The 7,922-nt window shown below is 27.3% G+C and overlaps 1 pseudogene; it reads left to right on the top strand.

Annotated features, from left to right (window-relative positions):
* Window positions 1-4,985: 4,985 nt before the first annotated feature.
* On the top strand, window positions 4,986-5,959 carry LOC124932656 (annotated as a pseudogene).
* Window positions 5,960-7,922: the final 1,963 nt, after the last annotated feature.

Genomic DNA, 7,922 nt, shown 5'->3' with positions numbered 1-7,922 from the left:
AAGGATATAAAACATCACAGGTCCGTATATCTAACACAAAAGAACGCTGGAAAGGAATAGGGCGACATGGAATATTGATTTTAATGCTTATAACGTATATGAGTTCACAATTGGAAGTGTGGATCTATGAGGTCATCAAAATCTTTGTCCCTAAATTCGTCACAAGGAGAAGCTTCATGAGCTTATCTGTCCAAGGATATAACTCTGTAAATTCAGTAGGAAGAACTCCGTTCCGAAGATAATAACGATCCTGAAAGGCAAGGTGGTGACTAAGATGGAAGAGTCTGAAGTGGATAAGAGCTTGTATAGTGGGTGAATTTTGAAGAAATGACATACAATTCGTTTGATGATTTCTTTGAGGGAGTTACATATGGGAGGAAAAGAAAGCCTGAAGATGATGTAGATACTATTCACAAACCTGCCAACTACACTTGCACGTCTACCGCCTGTTGAATATAAATGTAATCAGCTGAAGAAAGATGTTACAGAAATTAAAAAAAAAAATTCTCATCAAAGAGAATCAAGTCAATCACCTTCTTTAGTTGAACTAGATGACTCATAATATGGTCGATCAAATGGTCATATTATTAGTCAAACTATATATGAAGTTGAAGTTGTTGTACGGTTCACTTCAACTTCACATGTAGTTTGACTAATAATATGGCCATCATAAACCATCTGGTTTAACTGAAGAAGGTGATTGTTTTGATTCTCTTTGATGAAAATTATTTCTATTTTAATCTCTTTGACATCCTCTTTCAGCTTTTCACATTTACATCCAACAACAAATGCATCTTCCTTATCAAGTGTTAGACATCGCGGTGGGGATATACCATGTTGGACTAGGGGGAGAAGTAAGACTCTTGGCAGGTTTAAGAGCATGTATTTTCTTCCTGTTGATAGGTTTGGGAACATATTTGAGAGTATTATCTACATCATCTTCATATTCAAGCTTTCTCTTCCCTCTTGACATATTTGGGAGTAATATCTATATCATCTTCAGCCTTTCTTTTATTCTTGGTAGGTTTTGGAGTAGTATCTACAATATCTTCATCTTCAACATTGTACAAACTTTTTTCCACTTCAGATTCTTCCATCTTAATCACCATCGTGCTCTGAAGGGCAAACACTATCTATGGATTAGAGTTCTTCCTACTGGATGTACAAAGTATTATCCTTGGGCATAAATATCCTTAGGCATAAAGGTTAATCAAATTCTTGACAAATTTAGGAACAAAACTTTAGATGACCTCATAAGTCCATACTTAAAATGCTAGTGCGAACCCATAAATGTTACACCATATAAATGTTAGGTGTAAAAGAATCAGTATTTCGTTTCGCCTCATTCTTCTTCATGGCCGTAAATAGAGAAACATGAAAGAGGTTGGCTAATGGCCCTAAATAGAGAAACATGAAAGAGGTTGGCTAATCATACAAAAGAGAGAATGTGTTAATTTTTTATATTTTTTATATTTTTTTTTATATTTTTTTTTTATCGTAATAAAAGTGAAACAGCCAAAGATCCATTGGATATTAATTTAATTTATTAATATATTGTAATAGGTGTTTAATTGATAAATTAATGGTCAAGTTGATGAAGGCGATCCCGCCATACATTAATTCCTTAATTAATAAATTAATATATATGTATTAAATTTAATCAATTTGTGAACCATTCAATTCAATGAGAATGAAAAAGGTGGTTTTTCAGTTAGTTCGATGCTACCTATAGGCAATGCCTGAATCATCCAATTAATAATTGACAATGTCACACCACTAATTCATAAACTTAATTATAGTTAAGAATTTAAAAGAGAAAATAATATATTAAATTATTTTATATTCTTTTTTAAGTAAAAATAACATAATAATTTTAAATCACCTTTATAAATATATATATGTATTAAATTATTATATATATTTTGTTACAAGGAATAACACAATAATTTTAAAAATTATTATTAATTAAATATATATCAAATTATTATTATTTGTTAATAACAAATTAATGTTATATATGTTTTGTATCGCATGCATTAAATCATTATATATATTATTTTATAAGGAACAACATAATAATTTAAAAAATATATTATTAATTAAATATATATCATATTGATATTATTTAGCAGTGACATAAAAATTATAACATAATAATTTAATATTACTATTAATTAAATATATATATATATTGCAATAATATTATACGTGGGGTGAGGATTTAAAGAAAAAAATTATGCATTAAATTATTATATATATTTTTTAGGAGAAATAATATTATAATTTTAAATAATTATATTATTTTTCGTTAAAACAAAATATATAATAATTTAATATATTAATTTTTAACTATAGTTAAGTTTATGAGTTAACCGTGAGAGAAACATATTTTATGATTGACATTAGTCATTTAGTAAATGGATTCAGATAGGCAGTGCCAGTAAAGGTAGCATCGAACGAACCTGGTTTTTCCTATGCGATCAATTTTGGAACATCCTATCATTTCCTCGTCTAAAAGTCTTATCGAAATACATCATTATTTGTTGCTGATTATTTAATTTATGAAAAATAATTATATTATAATATTGATTGATACATTGAAATTAATTATTTATTAAGGTTGACCTATAGGTTATATCATATATATATATATATATATATATATATATATATATATATATATATATATATATATATATATATATATATATATATATACTAGGTAAAAACAAATTATAGATTATTGATAAATAGTATAAATTAATTCAAACATTATCATTTAAAAAGATATAAATTCTAAGCCTTCACAAACCTTACAAATATTTCTAAAGTTGCATCTTTTACATATGTTTTTTTATTTGATTTAGAATTATGACCTGAATCTAAACTTTGATTGAAAGAAATATATTTTTAGTTTGATAAAAGAAAATGTCAAATTTTTCCAATCAAATATCCTTAATAGTCAATTTTTTTTAATCCATTTATTTTAGTGGGTTAAAGGGAGGTCGACATCATTTGGCATGACATAATTGTCATTGGTCACACTCTAGATATGTCTCACTGAAAACAACATTGTTATCTATTTTTCCTCTAAACATATTTGGGAATTGGGATATTGATAAATTTATTAAACTTATATTTTATTTAAGTCAACTTATGATTTATTGAAAAATTAAAGAATAAATACTAAAAATTAACATTGAAAAATTGTGAAACTTAAATTCAGTTATTTTGAAATTATGTTTTTTTTGTTTTGTTTTAGTATAAGGTGGCTAACTCTTTAAATCTTTAATGAATGTCATTAAAGGGTCCCTACTAATGCTTTTTTTTTCTTAATAGTGTATGAATTTTTTTATTCTTAAGAAAAACATTGTCACTTAAATTATCATAATTATCATATTAGATTAAATTTGTATAAATTTATTATCCTAAATTATGACTAAAAATGGCCCAATAAATAATAAATCTGAATTTCCTTTTTGGATCGAAGAACATGTTAGATAACTGAAATTAGATAGAGAGACGAATAAATTGTAAATTTATCGTGGTTTAGTTTTGATTTATTTTATCAAAAAGGAAATGATTTTATCCTTGAATTCTAGCATATTTAGTAAGCATTAATTAGATTGAAAATTGAGAAATATTAATAAGCATTACATTTTTTATTATGATGTTTTATGTTCCCTATATAAAATGTGTAAACTATAATTGTTTAAGGATGATTAATTTTTTTAATTATACTATCAGTTTTAATTATTTAACTTTCCAATTTAAAATAGAAAATAAACCATTCAAATCCTAAAATTTAATTCTTATATGCTTTTTGAAAATTTACATATAATTGGATATTATATTAACTTAAAGTTATTTAGTTTTTTTTTTATTATACTTTGTTTATGACATTTACACACCTCAATATGTTAGCGTCGACTAATAGCGTTAAGCATAAAAAAATATTTATGAACTAATTTAGTTGGAAACTATGCATGAAAAAAAAACATTGACATTATTTTATTATAGTGAAATATCTGGGTAAAATAGGGGATATATAAAATACGATATAAATATGACATTACTTCTTAATTTTTAAAAATTTTAAATTTAATATACTATATTTTTTTGTTTAGAAAAATACAAAATTTACTTTTATCCACTTTCATTTTATCTATAATTTTATCGTTATTTTTTTAAGTTCACTCTAAATTTTTTCAAACCTACCCAACACAAATTTCTAGTTTCGTCACTAGTGTAAACTATACTAATTTATTTGGATTATGACTACTTGCACTACTAATTGTACATAATTAAGTGTTAATATAAATATGTGAATGTTATATTTGATTGTGTTAAATGCACCGTGTTAAAATGTTATACTGATTATTTATTTAATTATTTAAAAATTGTAAAACTTACTTTTATTAACTAGTTTTATCCAAAAAAAAATTAATTATTATTTTATAATTAAATAAACAAATTATAAAACTTATATTTATTCATAAAATTATTTTTTATTTGACCTTTTCATAAAATTAGAAATATCATTTTAAGTATTCTCACTTTATATTCATAATAAATACACCTAACCCATAAACTTAATTTCATATTAGAATTTAAATCACATTATGTAGTTTATGTAGGTTGACTTATATTAAAAATAAATAATCAACCAAATTAACAATTGGCCATTTAAAAATATTTACCTCGTTGTCATTTCTAGTTAGTAAGGGCTCATGTGATGTAAGATTATGATTATACATGTCAGGTGTTGTTCCATATAAGTTGGTCCTAGCACAACCCTTTTATGCTTGAGGTGTCTAGCCCGGAACAAGACCAACTCAAACCTACCGTTTGCCCACTTTTAAAACCTCCACACTCCGGTTCCAGTATAAATCTATCATATCCCACCAATAATTTATGGTGGTAGAATTTGAAAAATAAGGCAATTAAATACAAATTTTTTCCTTGTATTTAACTAAACAATTCACCACTTTCTTTTTTTCTTAAATGGCACACGCAGCAATTTAAGTCCCACTCACACTGCAAGAATGTTTCCAATTTCAATTCTTCTTTCTTTCTTTATTTATTTATTTCCACTTTCAATTCTTCTCTCTTTCTATTACAGCTAAAATTCCATCGTCTTTCATGGCTTCCTCTCCAGATGAATCCTCTGTTCTTGAGCTTATAAGTCAGCACCTTCTCGACGATTTTTCCTTTGCACAAAACTACCTTGATTTCAATCCTATAACCCCTCATCAATTATCACTTCATCAACAGTCTTCCTCCTCTGAAAATGGTTTCGATTCATTTGAATTTGAGACGAAACCTACCAAAAAGCCATCTCTCAAGGAATCTATTCCGCAGCCAGCTGCCGGAGTAGACAGAATGCATTACAGGGGAGTGAGACAGAGGCCGTGGGGAAAATTCGCGGCGGAGATACGAGACCCGAGCCGAAGAGGTTCCCGGGTCTGGCTAGGAACTTTTGACACCGGCGTTGAAGCTGCGAAGGCCTACGACCGGGCAGCTTTCAAGATGCGTGGCCGGAAGGCAATTCTTAATTTCCCTCTCGAAGCGGGTAATCCGCCGGAGAGCACGCACTTGGAGTTGGAGGGTTGCAGCCGCCGGAGGAGTAGAGAGAGTGAGGAGATTCAAGAGAAGGGGAAGAAGGAGATAAAGAAGGAAAACTCATCGGAATTGGAACAGAAGTACTTTCCCGCCGGAGTTGGACGGTCGTTTGGGAATCCGCCGATATGACCGGTATAATTGACGTCCCGCCGTCATCACCCCCAACAGACGGGCCGGTGGCGCGTTGTGGTTATCTGAAACATCCTAGGTTAAAAAATATCCCTGTTTGGTTTTAAGTGTAGTGTGTTAGATATTTTCATAATTTCAGGTGCATGCTAGACTTTATGGGTATAAAACGGTTCAATTTGTTCAGATTATGAACCAAAATGTACATACATGTTTTACTGAATTTTAAACCGTCGGCCTAATCGATTTGATTTAAACAGTTAGAATATCGGTTTTGTCGATTTGTCAAAATGTATTTGTTCATATATATATATATATAAACAAATACAATATTATAATTCATGAATCACCTTAATTTTAAAAACACAAGTATTGTACTAAAAAGTTTATGATGTTCTTTTATTATTATTATTTTAAAGGTGTATTATGACCTAATAATTATTATACCTTACTCATTGTTCTTAAGGTTTGATTTCTATTTTTATCTTATTTAAATATTATTTTTTAAATATTTGGTCGGTTTGAACGGTTAAAGTGTCGTTGCCGACAAACTGAATCATTGAGATCGGTTTGGTAAAAGAAAACTATAATAAATTCGATTTAGTTTAAACGGTTTCGATTTGTTTTAAACCTTTAGTCAATTTAATAATAAGACTTTTATAAAAGTGGATAAATATTGAAAGATATGATTAAAAATAATAATATGATATAAATATAAATTATAAATAAATAAAAACATCAATGCATGTACAATCCTAAATCATAAGTGCCATCATTTTAAATGTTTCATTTGTTGGAAAAGAAAATTATATATTTATTTAACTGAATTCATAAGAGTAGTTTATAATAGAAACTAAAATGCATTTTAAAAACTATAGATATATATGTCAAAATCAATCCAATACCTATAATAGACGAAATACAATCATTTTATTAATTTTGTTATAAGAAAAGTTCAATTATTTACAAATAAAAATTCTAATTTATATTTACTAACCTAAGATACTTGTTAGATAAATTAATATACTTAAGATAGCCAAAGTAAGGCAGCCACTATTTATAGAATGAATGAATATGGTTAAACAAATGTATAGTGAATATTTAATTAAAAATTATAATTATTTTTATCTAAGTTTAGAATTAAATCATTTGATATAAATTAATATACCGCAATATTTATCAGTGTCCCAATGAAAGATATATAGTTGAGATACTTGATTAAATTAATATATAGTTGTGTTGTCGTCCTTGAACAACATCATTTGATGGAAGACTAAACAATATTAGAGTGGTTGATTATTTTCAAATGCTTTCATTTGTCAAACAAATAGATTTTAGATGCAGATTTTTCAAAGTGAAAGTTTGATACTGAAATCACTCTTTAATTGACTAATCAATCTTTTTGTCTGTTAAAGATTTTGAAATTTAGACTATATTAATTGTTCTGAACATCTTAGTCCGTCCCAAATTCTAATTATTTTTTATTACTAACTAACCATGATCCATGCATGTTTTATTTTATCATTAATTATTTAAGATCCTTTCCAAACCATGTATCATTTGGCCCACAAATTGTTTGGTTATTTGTATAAACCTTATGCCTCTTTTTTGCAAGGATGGATTTGTTGAGGTTTTTGACCCTTGAAACACATCCCTTCATCTTTGTGAACAACTAATTTATTCGACGAATAAAGGATCTCCCGGAATTTACTCGATTATGTTAAAATTTGCTAAAGTTTTATGATGCGATACTATGAACATGAACGGATCTACTTTAGGGCTGAGGTGGGCTCAAACACACCCTAAAAAAAAAAATTAAATAAATAATTTTTTGTGCTAAAAATGTGATATAACCATCTAATTTAATTTTCTATTTTTAATTTAATTTATTCTTTATTTTTCTAATTCCCAAAAATAAGTAAAATTTAAATTAATTTAACTATTTCATTCATAAATTTCTCAAAAATAATTCAAGCCCACCTCAAGATCCGCTCCAACTTCAAATTCTGAATCTTTATTAACTTTGGAATCTCTTTACCAAACTTATTCAAGGTTTTGACCTTCTATCAAAATATTTTCCTATGACTAAGGTCTATAATTTCCAACAAGTTTTATTCTTGTTTGCTTAAAAAATAGTTGAAGACAATGATAGGCATGCCAAGTTGTTATATTTA

The sequence above is a fragment of the Impatiens glandulifera genome, chromosome 3 (assembly GCF_907164915.1).
Source record: "Impatiens glandulifera chromosome 3, dImpGla2.1, whole genome shotgun sequence".
Classification (NCBI taxonomy): domain Eukaryota; kingdom Viridiplantae; phylum Streptophyta; class Magnoliopsida; order Ericales; family Balsaminaceae; genus Impatiens; species Impatiens glandulifera.
Note: the sequence above shows the minus strand (reverse complement) of the source record. Positions and strands in the feature narration are given on the sequence as shown.